Source organism: Cetorhinus maximus, chromosome 5, assembly GCF_964194155.1.
Source record: "Cetorhinus maximus chromosome 5, sCetMax3.hap1.1, whole genome shotgun sequence".
In the NCBI taxonomy this organism is placed as follows: domain Eukaryota; kingdom Metazoa; phylum Chordata; class Chondrichthyes; order Lamniformes; family Cetorhinidae; genus Cetorhinus; species Cetorhinus maximus.
In genome coordinates this window covers 8,031,650-8,049,421 of record NC_135883.1, presented here as the reverse complement: position 1 = coordinate 8,049,421, position 17,772 = coordinate 8,031,650, and the positions used below count along the sequence as shown (strand labels likewise).

The window sequence follows — 17,772 nt, the reverse complement described above, 5'->3', positions numbered from 1 at the left end:
CAAAGCTGTCTCCCCACTTCCTCCCTGTCTCCCCTTTGATAATCGAGGCCTGTCAATCTGCAGTGCTGAAGTTCTTTTGAACGCAAATTATCTTCAAGATGAAGTGAAGGGAGAGAGACTCAATGCCATTATCATCAATTTCATCATAATATCTTTAAGACTTATTTTACTACGGTCAACTTTCCTCCTAAAATCCTTGACTGCGTTGCTACCTCCCAAATCTGTGCCCATTTTCCCCGAAACTCCCCAATCAGGTTCTTGCCTCACTGCACCACTGAAATGGTCCCTATCAAAGTCACAAATAATATCCTCTGTGACAGTGTCCGTAGTCTGACTTAATCCTTCTTGACCTGTTGCAGCCTCTGAGATATTTGACCACATCATCCTTCTCCAAAGCATCCCTCTGGTGTCCAGCTGAGTGGGACTGCCTTCACCTGGACCCACTCTTACCTATCCATTCTTTATCAAAGAATCTCCTAGAGAGGCTTCTCTTTGTTGCTCCCTCTCCCCAAATCAACCCCAACACACTTACCAATGGAGTCTCTCAAGGATCTCTCCTTGGCCCCCTTCTATTTCTCATCTATATTCTGTCCCTTAGTGACATCATCCAAAAATACATCAGATTCCACACATACACTGATGACATCCAGCTCAACTGTACTTAAATCTCTCTCGACCCTTCCGCTGCCAGTCTGACAACCAATCTCAGGTGAGTTGAAATTTCCTCTAATTAAACACAAGACTGAAGCCATGAACTTAATTCTCTAGCTGATTCCTCCTCTTCAGTGGATGCTTTCACACACTGAACCAGACTGTTCTCAACCTTGGTGTCCAATTTGACACTGTCGAGGGCTTCCGAAGCTACCTCCCTCTCTCAATCTTCCATTGCTTTTGTGTTGCCAGAATTCTTGTCTGGCATCCATTCTCAGTTAAGCTGTCTCGAATCCTTCCTGTAGCTACTTCTGGGCTGAATCGGATTACTCACAACCATGACATCCTCGTCAACCCCTTGAAGGAGAGCTTCTAACAACTGCCATCATAAAGATTGCCTACTTCTGCTCCAATCTCAGCCTATCTGCCACTGAAACTCTTACACATTCCCTTTTCATCTCTATTACTCTAATGCTCTCCTGGCTAGCCTTCCATACTTCACCTTCAGTAAACTTCGGATGATCAAAAATTCTGCTGCCTCAGTCCAATCCTTCATCAAATCCTCTTCATCCTCATTGACCAACTCTGGCTCCTAGTCTCTCAACACTTCAAATGTGTGTGTATATATATATATATATTCCTCCATGGCATCGTCCCCACCCTCCATTCATTAGTTTCTCTGATTCTAAACTCTTGTACAGCTCCTCTCTCTTTGCACTGCCATTGGCAACCTTACCATTCAGCCGCCTACAACCCCATATTCTGTCATCTCCTCTCTATCACGTTCTTCTCTTTTGACATCATCATTAAGACCCATCTCTTTGAGCAGGCTGATTAATAAACAGGCCTGAATCCATCTCCTACTGTTGCAACATAGACGTAAGATAAGTATGGAAAAAGCGTAGAGACAGAGAGAAAGAAATGCCATGTTTACATTCCAACAAAGGATGCAGTCCTGCTCTATTTTCACACAAATGTAAACTAAAGGCACATTTTTTTGCTATCATTTTGAAGCGGGATGAATTAAGAGCACCTGCTCGCTGGCCTCCTGCTGCAGCCTCTTGTGAGTTTCAATGATGAAAAACAGCTGCTGAAATAGTCAGTACTTTTCGAACTTAAAAAACTAGAATACACCTAGAGTTTATTTAAAACTTAGAAACTTACTTTTTAAAGGCGCTTTGCCCCAGTTGCTTTAATGCCCCCCACTACCATTATGAGGCCACCTTTTCCAGGTAATTTCTGGTAGGTGACTGACCTACTTCTTGATCTTCTTGCTCTCCAGATCAGGAGACACAACTGAACAGCTGATGGTAAAGTAGCATTGGAGTGATCCCAGTAGCAGGACAGCAAATTCAGACTAATGCACACACGCAGGCTGCGTCCTGACCCTTACATGTTGCTTGCAGTCTGTCATGAAAAACTGTAAACTCTATGTATATGTTTTGATACGAGACTTCAGGTACGGAGCTGAATTGCAACTAAAACTCTCACGCTTAATATAATGCTGCAGGGCAGGATTTTCCTACCACCTTTACTGTGAAGACAAGGAAACTAATGGAAATGTGAGAGGAAGCAGAATAAAGCCCCCCCCCCCCCAAAAAAAAGGGCAAAAAGAAAACGTGCAGAATTATTTTCAAGATTAGTTTTTTTGCAAAATGGTCCTTTGCTGCTGTTTCCAGCTGGAACAAATAACGACTGAGAAACGCAGAGCACCAGGGGGCGCCGTAACCACGATTTTACTCAAAATTGGAAAACACATGTTAACAATCAGGCCTGAATCCATCCCCTGCTGTTGTGACATTGAACATGGAACCGAGGCCAGCATTTCTCACGCGATAACAGTGTAAGGAAAGGGTTAAAAAAATTTCAAATCACACAGCTGATTTTACCAGCCAACACGCCAGGCAGTTCTTGAGCGACATAAACATTGGTCACAGATATTAGCGACTGGAACCTTTCTCAAAACCAATGGGGCGAGTTTTAACCTGTCAGGATGGTCAGGAAAGTCGTGGGTTAAGTTGCACAAATGGAAAGCCATCCGCAAACCTCTGGTTTGAAAGGCTGTTGGCTGGGGTGGGGGGCGGTTGGGTAGTAGTGGCTGGGGTGGCAAAATGTAATCAGGTAAGTTACCTGCTCTCTGGAAGCAGCCCAATAATTATAATATGTTAATGAGACTGAAAAGCAACAGTTTTTTAAATCTATCATGGGATTTGGCTGACACTGGCAAGATCAGCATTTCTTGCCCATCCCGAATTGCAACAACAGAGTGGCTGGTTAGGAGTAATTAAGAGTCAATATGAATCTAGATCTGGAGTCATGGGTAAGGACATTAGTTAAACCAGGTGGGTTTTTCCTGAGTCAATGGTAGTTTCATGGCCACGATTACTATTTTAAATTATTGATTATTTTTTTATTAATTGAATTCTGCACCAGCTACCATGTGGAATTTGTCCTCCGACCATTAACTTGGGCCTCTAGATGACTAGTCCAGTGGCATTACCACTACGCCACTGCGTCCCCATAGATTTTAGTGGTCATTTAGACTTAATGACTCAGAATGTCTGGCAGCTAAAGGGAGGTGAGAACTGCCAGATACAGCAGGTAAATGCTTTTCCAGCACTGCTTGTGGGCCAGGAGCAGCAGCAGTGCTTTAGCCTTGGCCCCCCCACCCCCCCACCAAACTAACCTCTTATGAAGTGCCTCCCTCCCAATGATCGGCGGACCCTTGCGCTGTCGGCTGACACCCCGCACCATGATCTAATTTCCAGATCAACCAATCTGATCTCTGGACCCCAACTCGCAATCCAACCACAAGACAGCCCAGTGACTTGGTCACAAGAGGCCCTTCTGTTCTGATCTCAACCCCCCACTCCACCACAATCTTATCTCCAGACCACCACTCTTTCCGACCCGTGGTCTGATATCCAGAGCCTATCCCCTCCCCTGGTGATTTTTCCCCCCTCCCCACTTCTTCAGCTGCAGGCTTGTACCGCAGGCCCTCTCACCTGGCAGCCTCTCAAACTGGACGGCTGCCGGGCAGGACACTCGAGTACGAAAAATTTTTATGAGGTCCTGCCATTAGGTTTAGCAAAACCTCTGGGTTTCCCCAGCTGCTTATAGTCGCATCCCTCACCTTCCCCGCAAATGCCGGGGTCAATTTTATTTACAAACCGGCCTAGAGGGTCTGCAGAAATAGCACGTTCATAGCTGGCACTCATCCATCATGCTTGCAGAGATCGTGACACAGCACCTTGCTGCTCTAAAATAGGGGGCTACAGGTTGAGGTCCACATGAGTTCTCAGGTCACAATTTATAGATCTGGGACTCTGACATCGATTGCTGTTTGAATTTTGGATTTTGGGCCCACACGCTGCGCAGTTGTCGCCAACCACACTGGTAGCTGGATTTCCAGGATGTTCCTGTAACTCCTTCACCCCCATACTCTCAAAACCTACGTTAGGACAGAGACGGAAGAAACAATGCAGCAATAAATAGAAACCCAGTCCGCAGTCTGCAAAACCCTCTCTGACGTCCACCCCAAAAAGCAGCAGATCATTTTGGGTTTATAACTTTGAAGAAGTATAAACTTGAGACTTGTTCCACATAAATGAATAAGAAAACATTGATGATGTTCAAGTGAAGGGTTGTCCTGTGGCTAACTGTGTAACCACTGTACCTAATATGCAAGCAGCACTTGCTTGAATCCGATTTAATATTATGAAGATGGGGTGACTCAATTTTTCCCTGTAGTTTATAGGACAGCTCTGACAATATTTGTCCATCTGAATAATGATACATCTGCCCACATTTCCTGTCCATCACACACACACACACACACACACACACATCCTGTATCATTCTGCTTTGACACATATAATTTTTAGACAAATTTATTTCAGGTCAAAAAAAACCCACAAAATTGTCATCCTTGCTTCTAACTTGCAGCCAAAAGAGAAATTGATCTGAAATTGACCAGTGCCTCTGTTTATTTTATAATAATTAGACTTTGTGGCCACAAAGAGGCAACACTCCACATTTGCAGCAGAACAGTATGTTGTGTGTTACATGGTTTATACTCCCACCCCTATCAAACGTGTCACGCAAGTTAATTGCTCGGATCTGGCAGTCCCAACTCAAGACTGCACAGGGTTGGGCGGGAGAAAAAAAAAATGGTGGCTGCAGGGTGAATTCCCCCATTTGCTTCTCCGGCTATTTTCAGCGGTGTGAGAAAGGGGGTACGTTGGGAGCCCCGCGTCCTGCTGTTTAGAAGTAGCTGGCACCGTTCTGGATGTGGATCTTTCAGAACTTTTTGCAATTTTTATCGAGGTGGCTGCATTTTGGAAGCCTTTCTAAATCACGCTTGGTGTGTGGAGTCATTAACCATGGATTGGAAGTGGGAAAAGTCTAAAAGGTGAGTAAAAAGAGTGTTATCCCTTTGCAGTTCATCACGAAATGCTGTGGCCTGAATAATATAAACTGTTTACTGTGATTGGAAAAGGTGTAAGTGGCCATTAAATAATGTGGTTGCCAGGTTGTTAAATCTGACAACTGGCAAGCTGCCAAATGAAATAACAGCATTGTAAAGGTGGACAAGTCATCAGCTTCATTAGAATAAATTATTCATTGGATAAAGTGCTATTCTGCATTGTACAATATTGAAAGCATAGCCCAATGTGAGATTAATAGCTAATCATTTAACTGGCTTTCAATCATTCCTTTAAAAACATCCTAGCAATCTGTTTGGCTGTTAGAAAGCTTTGACAGATCTTTGAGCATTCATTCATTTTTTAAATAACAGCTCAGCCATCCTTTTGGCTGTTTCAGAGCTTTGATAGGTGTCTGAGCTTTTCACTGTCTTCAAAGGCACTACTGGATTCTGTACTGCAGGGTTTGTTTAAACAGCTTTGATAGGAAATGTCAGTTTGACTGTTTGGCTGCCTTCCAAACCACTAATGGATTCTCCACTGAAGGGTTTGTTTGCATCATTGTCCAGGGATGTGAGAGTTTGATTAATTTGACAGATTTATGAGTTTCAAAACGGATAATGGTTTTCACATGTCTATTCAAGTGATGTTTGTTCATCTGGACAGATTTCGGAGCTTTTCAAAGGCTTCCAAATGCTATTCAGGGCTTCTGAGTTCTGTATATAAAATGGATACTGGATGATTGGGTGAGGGGTTTTTGAAGGGTGAAGAGGGTGAGGAGGTGAAGTAGTAAGGGGATGAAGAGAGTAAAAGGGTTGAGGGGTGGGAAAGTTGAGGGGATGAAAGGGTAACGAGGGGATGAAGGGTGGTGGAGAAGAGGCGGTGAAGGGATGAGGATGTAATGAGAGAGTGAAGGGGGTGGAAGAGAGGGAATTCTATTGAAGAAAGCTTTCTGTGCCATCTCTCGTTTTGGGGCCTCTTCCTCATTGAGGATATATTCTGACAGTTGTCTTTAGATGGCTACTAGTGAAAGAATATCAGTTTCATAAGTTTTTTGTGAAGTTATTAGTTATTAATAAGTTATTAGAAAGACAGACAATTGTGCTGAGGAACATTTGTCCACTTGAATCTATATGCAGGAACCTCTGATCTGCAGCCACTCATTATAAAGCTTTTCAATGACAAAACATCTGAATTCCTCAGGAAATAAAACAAGATTGTCCTTTCAAGGTTTAATAATTATCCAGCCTCTACAAACATGTTTTTATCTGATCATGACCTGTCATACAGTGCTGTGACATGCAGTTGAACAGTACTGATGATCTTCGTCCCTGTATTTAAGGGACAGTTTCGATTGATTTTGCTTTGAGAGGCTGAATTCAAACGAAATTGACTGACGCAGTTTCCCTATGATTGGAATTTTTAAGGGGGTAGCAGGCACAGTAATTATCTGAAGAACCCACTTTTAAAATAAATTTACAGATCGAGTGAGCGGACATCAGCTCGAGTTTCCAAACCTGATCCCTAATCCAGTGATCCCTATCGGAAAATGCATGACAATGGATGTCAGGGGGCAAAAACAGAATCAGGATTCGTTTGGTGCTTCTCACGGCACAACATTAACTATAATCGGTCACAAAGAATTGCCTTTTTCAGAGGTGCTAATTATTTCGTGTGGTGGGTAAAATGACTTCTGCCTCCATCCTTTACTGCCAAAGGAATGACGCCACAGCTCACATGACTCAGAGGTCACACGATTATGGCAAGCCACAGTACACAACATGCACCGTGCACAAAGACAAAGGCATTTCTCCTTTTCATGAAAATTAAAAAAAAAACCGCCTTGCATGCACTATCAGTTGTAGTTGCAAGTTAGCCTCATAAATGGTCTATACAGAAAGTCACCACGTGTGAATGAAAAATCATTCATTCTAGACTCACTTTTGCCTGTCTCTACACATGCATTGCACTCATGATCTTTAAAGTGTTCGGGTCTTCTAATGGTACGTGTGAGGTTGTTGCTGGTTGTTCATTTGGGGTCTGCCAGTTTCTGGTGTGATGTTGCTGCTCTGGGGAATGATGTTGCTGTGGCTAGTGTTGCTGCTGACCCGTTGCATTTATTAAGAGCAGCTGACCTCTGGGACTGAGAGTCATTTTGTTCTTTGTTCAGTCGGCGAAATCAACTCTTCTATAATCAGCTGTCTGCTGTGAAGGAGCAGCTTCTTCCGTTACACGCATGTGTTTGTGGTTGCGACGATATATCTGGTCACTCGTTTTGACTGTGTACGGTTGAGGTAACAACTGATTTACATAAGTTCCAAGTTGCCAAGTGGGCTGACCTTTGTTGAAAGTGTTGAATGTGTGCACTCAAACTGACTTTCCAACTCTCAACTCTGGCAATGACTTGGCCGCTTTATCAAAGTGAAATTTGGCTCTCTGTCTTTCATTTTGCTACTCGCTCCTATTACTGCTTCTGGCTTCAGTAGTTTTATTTTAGCTACTGGAAGAGTAGTCTGGCGTGGGGCGTGGTATTAGTCGCTGGACTAGACTACTTTCCATGCCTTCAGTAGGCGTGCTTCTTCACCCTAAGATCATCTTGTCCACATCTGTGCTGGATCTACTTGATTTTTTGATGATCCCTTTGGCAATTTTCACCACAGCCTCAGACTTTCCATTTGACGGGGGATAATGTGGTGGTGATGTGTAGTGCTGAATTTCCCAATTATTCATGAAGTGCCTGAATTCTTCACTTGTTAACTGAGGGCCACTGTCACTCAATGCCATAATGATTGAAGTGTGCTTTCAGGTATTCTACGATCTCACCAACAGTCATTGACGACAGCTTGCCTAACTCCCAGTAGTCTGAATAGTAGTCGACAGTAATGAGATAGTAAGCCCCAAGAGAGTGAAGAGGTCTACTCCAAGCTTCATCCACGGTCTGTCTGGGATGTCATAGGTCATGAGCAGCTCTTTAGCTTGCTTAGTTTGATGTCATTACAAATGCTGCACTGACTGATATGGTCCTCAATCTCATTGCTCATGTTTGGCCACTAGAGCACTTCTCTTGCCTTCCTCAGACTAGACTCAATTCCTTGATAGCTTGCCGGGATGTGTTTCAGGAGGTGGTAGCATAGTGGTATTGTCATCCAGGGTAATGCTCTGGGGACCCGGGTTCAAATCCCACCATGGCAGATGGTGAAATTTGAATTCAATAAAAAAAAAACCTGGCATTACAAGTCTAATGATGACCATGAAACCATTGTCAGTTGTCATAAAAAACCCATCTGCTTCACTAATATTCTTTAGGGAAAGAAATCTGCCATCCTTACCTGGTCTCACCTACATGTGACTCCAGACCCACAGCAATGACTTTCAAATGCCCTCTGAAATGGCCTAGCAAGCCACTCAATTCTCAAGGGCAATTAAGGATGGGCAATAAACGCTGGCCTAGCTAGCAATGACCCGCATCCCATGAACGAATAATAAAAAAAATCTCTTTTCTCATCTCCTTGGCGATAATTGCTCTACTTTCTTTGTACACCCACTTCATATCGGCACATCCAACACAGTCTTATAGCAATAGGTGTGTCCTTGATGGTTACAGGCCATCCTTTCATCAATACTTCCTGTAGCACGAGGAGATTTGCATCTCTTTGTGTAGTCTGCTGCATCTGAGCAAGACCCTTGTCTGTTAGGTTCAATGTCTCGGCTGGTTTGATGATTTCCAGAGTGTGTCGTGCTGTTGCTTCTCTTGATCCTGGAAAATTTCGCACGCTATGCTAGCACCATCAGCTTTCTTCAAAGGAGGTGCAGCTCTCGACAGCATGCTGGCAATGTACATCTGCTTCCCTTGCTTGTACTTCACTTCACTTCTCTGCAACCAAAGTAACATCCTTTGCAAACGCTCCAGAGCAGATAGAAGCAGTTTGAGAAAGATGCTTTGAAGTGGCTTGTAGTCAGTCTCTACTGTCACTTTGTCTCTTCCAAACTGGTACTGATTAAAATGCTCACAAACAAAGACAATAGCCAGGCACTCTTTCTCAATCTGGGCATAATGTTGTTTAGTTTGCCATTAATACTCTGGATGCAAATGCAACTGGTTGTCCTTGTTGCATGAGGGTTGCGCCAAGTCGTGTTTCACTGGCATCACACTGCAGGGCGACTTTGTCACTGACATCATAGTACCTCAGCACTGGTGTTGTCATCACGAATTGTTTGATGTGAGTGAAGGCTGTTTCTTGTTCTGTGCCTCAATACCACTGAACATCCCTTGCAGAGAGCTTGTGTAGATGTTCACACTCTGATTACAAATTGAGCAAGAACTTTGCTAGGTAGTTCACAAATCCAACAAATCACTGTATCACCTCACACCGGTTGGTTGATGCATCTCTGCTACAGGTTTCATGTGATGGGTAAAATGGCTTCCGCCTCAGTCCTTTGCTGACAAGACAAAGGAATGACATCAGAGGTCACATGATTTGGAGGTCACATGACTATGGCAAGCCACAGTACACGACATACACAGTGCACAAAGGCAAAGGCCTTTCTCTGCACACTAATGATATGATCTTGCTACTTCATATCACATGATTCTTCTTATCAATTTCAGAGGCTTTGCAGCTACTTGTTCACTGGTAGCCCTCAAGGATATAAGAAAACAAGAAATAAAAATGGTTACTTTGTTCCCATCGCATCATATGCTTTCACAAGTCATATGTAATCTACTCTCATGAATATAACAACAGCTCATATAATCTCCCGATGAAATGCTCTATGAAGTTTCTTCTGCACTTCCAAAAAATTACATCAAGTGCAAATGCAGACAGTCTATCTAACCTTACATCTTAACTGGTTGCCTTCCCTGGCATCACATATTTATGATCCTTGCACCTAAGGGAGTTCTACGTTTCACAGAACATTCAATCAATCTTATCTCTACTTAACCTTTTCACTCTCGGTGCTATTCCTAAACATACACTTATCCAGGTTCTTGGAAGCTGCTGATTGACGCAATTTCAACTGGTTTTGTTGGAACTCAATGCGATGAAAAGAGGATAAAATCCTGAAGGGATGGCAGGCAAGTGATACAATCCTCTGATAATTAAAAATAACTTTCAAATGTTATTTAAAAATGGTTTTGGTTTTATGTTGTCAGGACATCATTTCTTCCTGCCTTGGGATATGATGTAGTAAGGCCACATCATTAGTGCCTCTGCAAAAGGTTAATGGAGTCACCCTAGCCTTCACAAACATGGATCAGTTACCTGCATTTCTGAAATAAGTTATCTTCTTCAGTTGGACAGAAACGATTACTTCCATAATAATAGATGACATTAATTCATCCTCTAGGATACTTAGGGTCAAGTTGTTCTTTCAAGGGAAATTCAAATGATCTAGTTTTATGACAAACATCTGCAAGCAGAATACGATGAAATTGTTGATATGCAGCAAGTTACTATAAAAAAAAATAAGCGCTTTAAAGGGTCATGACCATTATTTGCGTCTATAGCAAAGTGTTGGGTGTTACCTTTCACTAGTTAAGGAGCCAGTGAAAGATGTGCTTGCAGCACAGGCCCAAGGCAGCAGACAGGAAACACAAAATGGTTTCACTACCATATATGTCTTGTTTGCTGCTCACAAAAGTATGTCCCAAGTGCTACCTCAAGAATTGTCCATGAGTGTAACAATTTTAACAAGAGAGCTTGCAAAAAAGAGGAGTATGTTGGAGTGGTAATAGCATAAGATGCATCCATATATAAAATGATCAATTTTAATCTATTTAATTTTGAGAGAGGGGTGTAAATAAAATATAAATCTCGAACAAAAAGGACAGTGGCCAGAATTCTGTGGAGGCGGCAGAAGTCCCACTGCCAGGCCGAAAGTAGGAGGCGACCACACTTCAGCTAACAGTTGGATCTCGGGTTGCATCTTGCCGGTGGCAGCCTATTAAGAATATGGTGGCCTGCCCCCAAGAGCAGCTGGCCCAATCAGAGAGCTGGCAGCTCAGGAGCCTCAGCAGTGCCACTGCTGACAGTGGTCATTGCTGGGCCTGCACCTGGAGGATGAGAGCGCATTGTTGGCTGTGCGCCCTTGAAGGCAGGTAAGTGGGGATCCAGGGCGAGGCAGGCAGGCCCCAGATGGTGGTGGTGGTGTTGGTGGTTACCGTCACGTGGCTGCAGGGTCAGTCATTGTTGCCAGGGGTCTCCCACGTGGTCCAAAAAGTGCCCAGAGAAGGTCCCCCACCTGAGCCCACTGGAAGAAATCCAGAGTTGACCTGGCTGTTTCCTCATGAAGTAAGAGGGAGGGGTGGTTTGTGGGGTGGGGGGGGGGCTGCCAAGGTGGGTCCTCTGCCACTGGATAAGTACCAGTGGAAGCGGAAAGAGGTCCTTAACTGGCCACTTAAGTCATTCAATTGGGCTCCAGGTGGTGGGCCTTCTTCCATCTTTCCCATCACTAGCAAAATGGCATGGTGGGACGATGTCAGGCACATCACATGACATCTTTCTGCGTCACTTTGCCATCCCCAAAGGAATGGTAAAATGCAGTTCAGTGATGGAGAGCCTCTAAGGTGTATAAAAGTTTACAGCATACATGGAGGCCTTGGGCTCGTTGTGTCCCTGCTGACTCTTTGCCAGAGTAATTCAAATTGAATCCCGCTTTCCTGCTATCTCTTCACACCCTTGTACCTTCCTCTGTTTAAAATATTATACTATTTTTCCTTCAAAAGATGTAATGCTTTTTATCTCAATCCCTGCTGTGGAAAAGCATTCCATGCTCAAACAACCCTGTGTCAAGGAATTTCTCTTAATCTGTCTTCTCAATTTTAGTGAGATTGCTTCTATAAATTGTCCATTAAATTTGCTTTCGTTACAAAGTATAGAAAGTGCAGTTCTTGATGTTGATAATTTTAATAAAAACTCTACTGGTTCACCACTTTGTGCTCAACAACTACTTGCATTTATATCATGCCTTTAACCAAGAGAAACATCCCAAGGTGTTTTACACACACAGGCATAATCAAAAATAAATGAGCGCCAAGGCAACATTATATTATAATTAATATTATACTAGGAAGGGTGACTAAAAGCTTGACCAAAGTAGTGGGCTTTAAGAAGGGTCTTAAAGGAAAAGTGGGCTGGGTTGGTGGAGAGGTGGAGGGGCTTAGTTAGGAATTCCAGAACGTGGGCTGAGGCAGTCAAAAGTATAACTGCCAGTAATAGGGCGAATGGGAGGGGGTTGCACAAAAGGACAGAGTTGGAGGAACAGACAGTTCAGAAGGGGAGCTATAATGCTGTTGCAGAGATTGAGAGTGAGCAAAACCGTGAAGAGGTTTAAGCATGAAAATTAAAATTTTAAATGGGAGACACCATGAGGACAAGGTGGGTCAGCAAGGTAGGAGGATGAGGGGGGAGGGGGTTGATGAGGGTAGTGTCGATGAAGGGGAGCGAAGGGGGTAGGGATTGAAGGGGGTGAGGGGGTAGGGGGGGGTTAAAAGGATCAGGGTGAGCTTTATACTGGACTGAAGAACTGGGCCGATGTCTCTGGAAACAGAGGCCAGCATTTTAACGTGGCCACTTTTGCAATGGCCCATTTTTGTCTCCACCTTCATCTCCACCTTCCTCAGCAGGCCCGACTCCATGCCGTCCTGTCCTCAAGGAGTTGAAAATCCCGCCTGCTGGCACTGTTGGGACAGAGGCAGAGTTGTGATGAAGTAGTGAATCCAGATTCTCGCAGCCCCACCTCCAACAGGAAAACTCCCACCTTGATGTCGAACAAGCAGCCTAATAGGATGAGGCTTGTGAGTAGTAGAGTTAGGTGTATCAGAAAGATTCTCAGTTCTGATGAAAGGTCATCAGCCTGAAACTTTAATCCTGTTTCTCTCTCCACAGATGCTGCCTGACCTAATGAGTATTTCCAGCATTATTTCCGATTTCTGGCATCCACAGCACTCTTGCTTTGGTATCTGCATTCATGTCTGTGTATCAAGTTGCCAAGTATGGAGATAAGGAAGTGGAGGTCAGATCACTGGACGATTCCAGAGTTATTGCTGATGAGAAGAGAAGCAATTGTGGGGCATGCTTTTGCTATAATTGGACAGGTAAGAATGTTAACTGAGGGCAATCCCACTGAGCTGAACAACAGAGGATAGCCACTGGAGAAGGATGGTGTGGTCAACCATGTCAAAGGCTGCTTTGTGGTCGAGGGCACCAAGGAGGAAGAGGAGGATAGTGTGCCATGGTCACAGTCACAACAGATGTCATTTATGATGTTGGCAAGGGTTGTTTCGGTATTGTAGTAAGGATGTAAACCAGATTAGAGATTCAAAGACAAGAGTTGTGGGAAAGGCGCACAGATAAGCGAGGCAACAACATTTTTAAGGACTTTGGAAAGGAAAAGGGTGTTAGTTTGCAAAGGCAGTGGATCAATGGTGATTTTTTTTTGAGGGAGAGTATAATGACTTCAGCTTAGAAAGACAAAGGTATCGTTCCTGAGAAGTAAGAGTCATCTACAATGGCAGCTACCAAGGGGTCCGAAAATTGGATGGCCAGTAGTTTAAGGGGAATAGGGTCAAGGAAGCCGGAGGTGGATCTCAAAGTTAAGATGAACTCAAAGGAGATGTGAATGAAGATGGGAGAAATACTAGAGAAAGATTTCACACTGAACTTTCCAATGAAATTATTAACAGGAAGATGTTTATGAGTAGCCTGTGCTGATGGATAATCACACCTCTCCTGATATTCACGTGAGTTCAGCAAAATATTTCACAATAACCTAGTGATGGCTGGAACAAAAACAGAATTACCTGGAAAAACTCAGCAGGTCTGGCAGCATCGGTGGAGAAGAAAGGTTATCTCAGGTGTGAACCTCTGCATCTTTGCCTACTTCCTATACGAAGCTGAATTTATCAATGAATATGTGTACAGTCTAGTAGTGGTGGGAAAAAAATGAAAGCCAGCTTCCACAATTCACCGGGAGTGAGCACTGCAAATAAATGACAATATCAATTTTGCTCAGCATTTGATTAACACAATGGTATAATTACCTTCAACAATAAAAAACCACTGAAGCAACGCTGGTCAACCTTCTCACGCCGCAGTATATCTGTGGTTCACTCCTAAAAAATAATTTCCTAGTGAAGGGTGCATTCAGTTTGTTGGCTGTTGTACAGTGGTTCTTTTGCAGTTTGCTTCATGCCTTGAAATCTCATCTTCCAGTTCCCCTGTCTGAGAGGCCCCACTTACAAGCCAACTCTGAATTCAGAACTTGTTTCCAACATACAGATCTTGAAAAGAAATAGAATTCTATAATACCATCCTGCTGTCGAACGTTTCGTAAACCAGGACTGACCCGCCTCTTCAGGCCAAAGCCAGCTTCTTGGGAGCTTGGTTTCCTGCACATCATTTGTCCACGGTGTGACATGGTACCTGTTTGCTGCAAATCAAGCTCGCGGTCCACGATGCTCTTAAGTTTAGGTATAAGTTCAAATATGAGAATAAAAAAAATGGCATTTCCTTCATACCCTCCAGGCAAATTCAATGCAAATGAGGCCCCTGCTGGCCTGGGACATTGCAGCTTTGGTTCGCTGCCCCCAGCAGAAATGGGCACGTCGGCCAGGTTCTGGCCTCCCCAAATTCATTTTTTCATGATTATTTTCAACCACAAACAACAGAGAACTACAGAGACTGCGCACTCAGACATACAGACAGACAGACAGACACATATATACAAAATCTGGAAAATGTTTACCGAATCCGTCCCGAAAGGAATGCTTTATATAGATGTGTAGACTCAAGTGAGTAGACTGGCCAGGAGTTGGAGGTACTCAAAGCATTTCTCTGTTGGACTTCATGGGAGGATACAGGTTTTCTGCCACAGCATGAACCTTTTCTGATCAACTTCTTTTTGTAACGGTCTAAATTTAATGGGGCACATATGGTGGCATCACTCGCTGCAGGGAGAGTGTTCCAGCATTTCCCTGAGAGCCTCCACCATACTGGACTAATTATATTTTACTGATGGACAGGTGGAGCCAGTCTTTGTGGCTTTGACTCCAAGATAACAGAAAGTATCTACCCTGGCTAGGTTCAGCAAGGGTGAAAAGATCCAGCCCTATACCAGGCTCACATTCCTTTACAGATACCTTTATGGGAGACAACAGGTTTTTTTTAATTCTTTCATGGGATGTGGGTGTCACTGGCAAGGCCAGCATTTGTTCCCCATTCCTAATTGCCCTTGAAATGAGTGGCTTGCTAGGCCACTTCAGAGGGCAGTTAATAGTCAACCACGTTGCTGTGCACCTGGTCTCACATGTAGGCCACTCCAGGTAAGGATGGAAGATTTACTTCCTTAAAGGACCCTAGTGAACCAGAAGGGTTCTTATGGTCACCATTACAGAGCCTGGCCTTTTATTCCCAATTTATTAATTGAATTCAAGTTTCACCAGCTGCCATGAACCCATGTCCCCACCGCATTAGCCTGGGCCTCTGGATTATGAATCCAGTGACAGTACCATTACGCCACCATCTCCCCTGTTAACATACTAACTTGTGTTGCCTGAAGTTTTCAAGAGAGGAGAATGCCTTTTAAATACTGCCTTTTGTGCCTGGAGCAAATCATTTTTAAAACAACGTAAAGCATAGTTCAAGAAAACTCTTGCTTATGTACTCAGGGACACCTATTTAATCATCTGAGGGAAAGTTGTACATATTCATTCAAAAATCTCTGAAAGTACTCTTACATTTGTGTGTCCTAGTGCATCAGTCCCTGAACGTGTGGGTCTTGCATAGCTGCCTGCAAGTCAAATGCAAAGGTGCTGGGACTGACTACAACTTGCTTCCAGGAGGATGTGTTTCCAGCAGGTCTTCCAAACTGCTGGTTTCAGTGCATCCCATCAGTTTTTCACTTCCCTTGCAGTCAGTTGTGGAGATTTGTGTTTCTGGGTACTGGCATCATTTAAAAAAAAACATTTACAGGACTTCAAAATTAATGAAAAAAGCTTATTAATTCAGAATGAATGGTAACAAGGTAGCACAAACACAGGATTATCACTGAGGAATGAAAAGAATGAAAACGTTTCATAATTTTGAAATCCCCTTGAATGGATTCCCCTCCTATAAGCTCTTTGATCCAGAGAATGAGTCCTTAAGTCCTTTTTAACCTTTCCTTTCATAATTCTTTTCCTCCTCCAGCAAATTGCTGCTGTACCTTTTCCTGACTTCAATCTTCTTCGATAAATGGGGTACCTTGAACCTTAAAATAAAAGCAAAGTACTGCGGATGCTGGAAATCTGAAATAGACATGGGGTACCTTGAACCTCTGCAGCTTTAGCCTAGTCACTTCCTGGTGGAAATTCAACTGCTCTTCCTTGTTGCTTTACTCAAGAATCAGAATCCAAATGACCATTTTGTAGCTTTTTTCTGTCTGCATTCTGAGCTTTAAAGATCGGTCTATCTGCATTTCTAGTTTTCACTGTTCCTCCTCGGCTCGATCACAATATTACAGGTTAAGATTTACTATCCAAAATGTAAAACTCTACGTTTCTCTCATTTGAACTGCATCCGCCATCTCTCTGCCCAATTTGCTAACCTGCTACGCTCCTGTTGTTCACTGCTTTGTGGGAAGAAAATCAAACTTCCAGTTTTCCTTGAGATTTTGTTAGCATTCTCGTCGTGCCCTCTATCATTCTGCATTTCAACATCCAAGTTAAAAAGCCTGCTAATATCTATGGTTCTCAATATTTTGAAGACCATGTCTTCTTTTCTTCTATAACTATTGCAGCTTTCTAAGCCTCTCCTTAATGATGTAAACAGTGGGGGCAGTACTACATGCATTTGGTGCCCCGATAGCACAACCATTACCTAGTCAGCCTTTTTTTCCATCATGGCCATTCTGGTTTTCAGACTACATTGTGAGCTCAATGCAACGCCACATCACTTAAAATACCAAGCATATAACACTCCACAAAAGAGTCTCCAACAAAGCTATTTGCTTGAAGGCTAAATAGTCACTGCTACCTAGGTAGTTCATGGGAAAATCAAATCTAATTTAACGCCTGAAACTGTACAAGGGAAATGTTGAAGATTTTAACTGGAATCAGAACAGTTTAACATCCATTCTGTTGTTTTGATTTGACTCTTTATTTAAATAGCCAGTTCCATGTTGCTATTTAAGTAGTGCCAGGGCATCTTACCCTAGTTCCTGAGTAATTTCAGTTACAGGTGACTGTTTGTTTCCACATTCTGTCATACCTCAAACTGTAATAATGAGCATGAGGCTTTACTATGCTGCCAATTTACTGGGAACAGTTCCGTTTTTTTGTGTCTCACTTTCAAATAGGCAAATGAATTATACAGAATTGTACCAGAAAAATGCAACAATCTGTGTAGCACTTACAGGACTAAAGCCACAGCAACTCCACAGGTTCAAGTTCATGTTACTCTACTGCCACTCAGATTTATGCCAGGTTTACAAAGAAGTGAAACTCAAGTACAAAGATCTAAATTACAAAATATAGATCACAAGCCATGTGTCTACTGCCATTTCCTCCCTCCTCCACTTTCCTGTTAGCTTTAAGAAAGATCTTAAGTGGAATGTGAAACTACTCTTGATCTTCACCTACAAAGTGCTGATGTCATCTTTGAGCTAAGTAAATCTGCAAGTAACGAGCATTAGCATATATACATATATACTCCAGATT

The 17,772-nt window shown here is 43.2% G+C and overlaps 1 protein-coding gene across 9 annotated transcripts in view; it reads right to left on the bottom strand.

The window, feature by feature from the left end:
* dnmt3aa (DNA (cytosine-5-)-methyltransferase 3 alpha a) overlaps positions 1-17,772 on the bottom strand; it is a 586,890-nt gene that overhangs the window by 259,439 nt on the left and 309,679 nt on the right. The window lies entirely within an intron of this gene.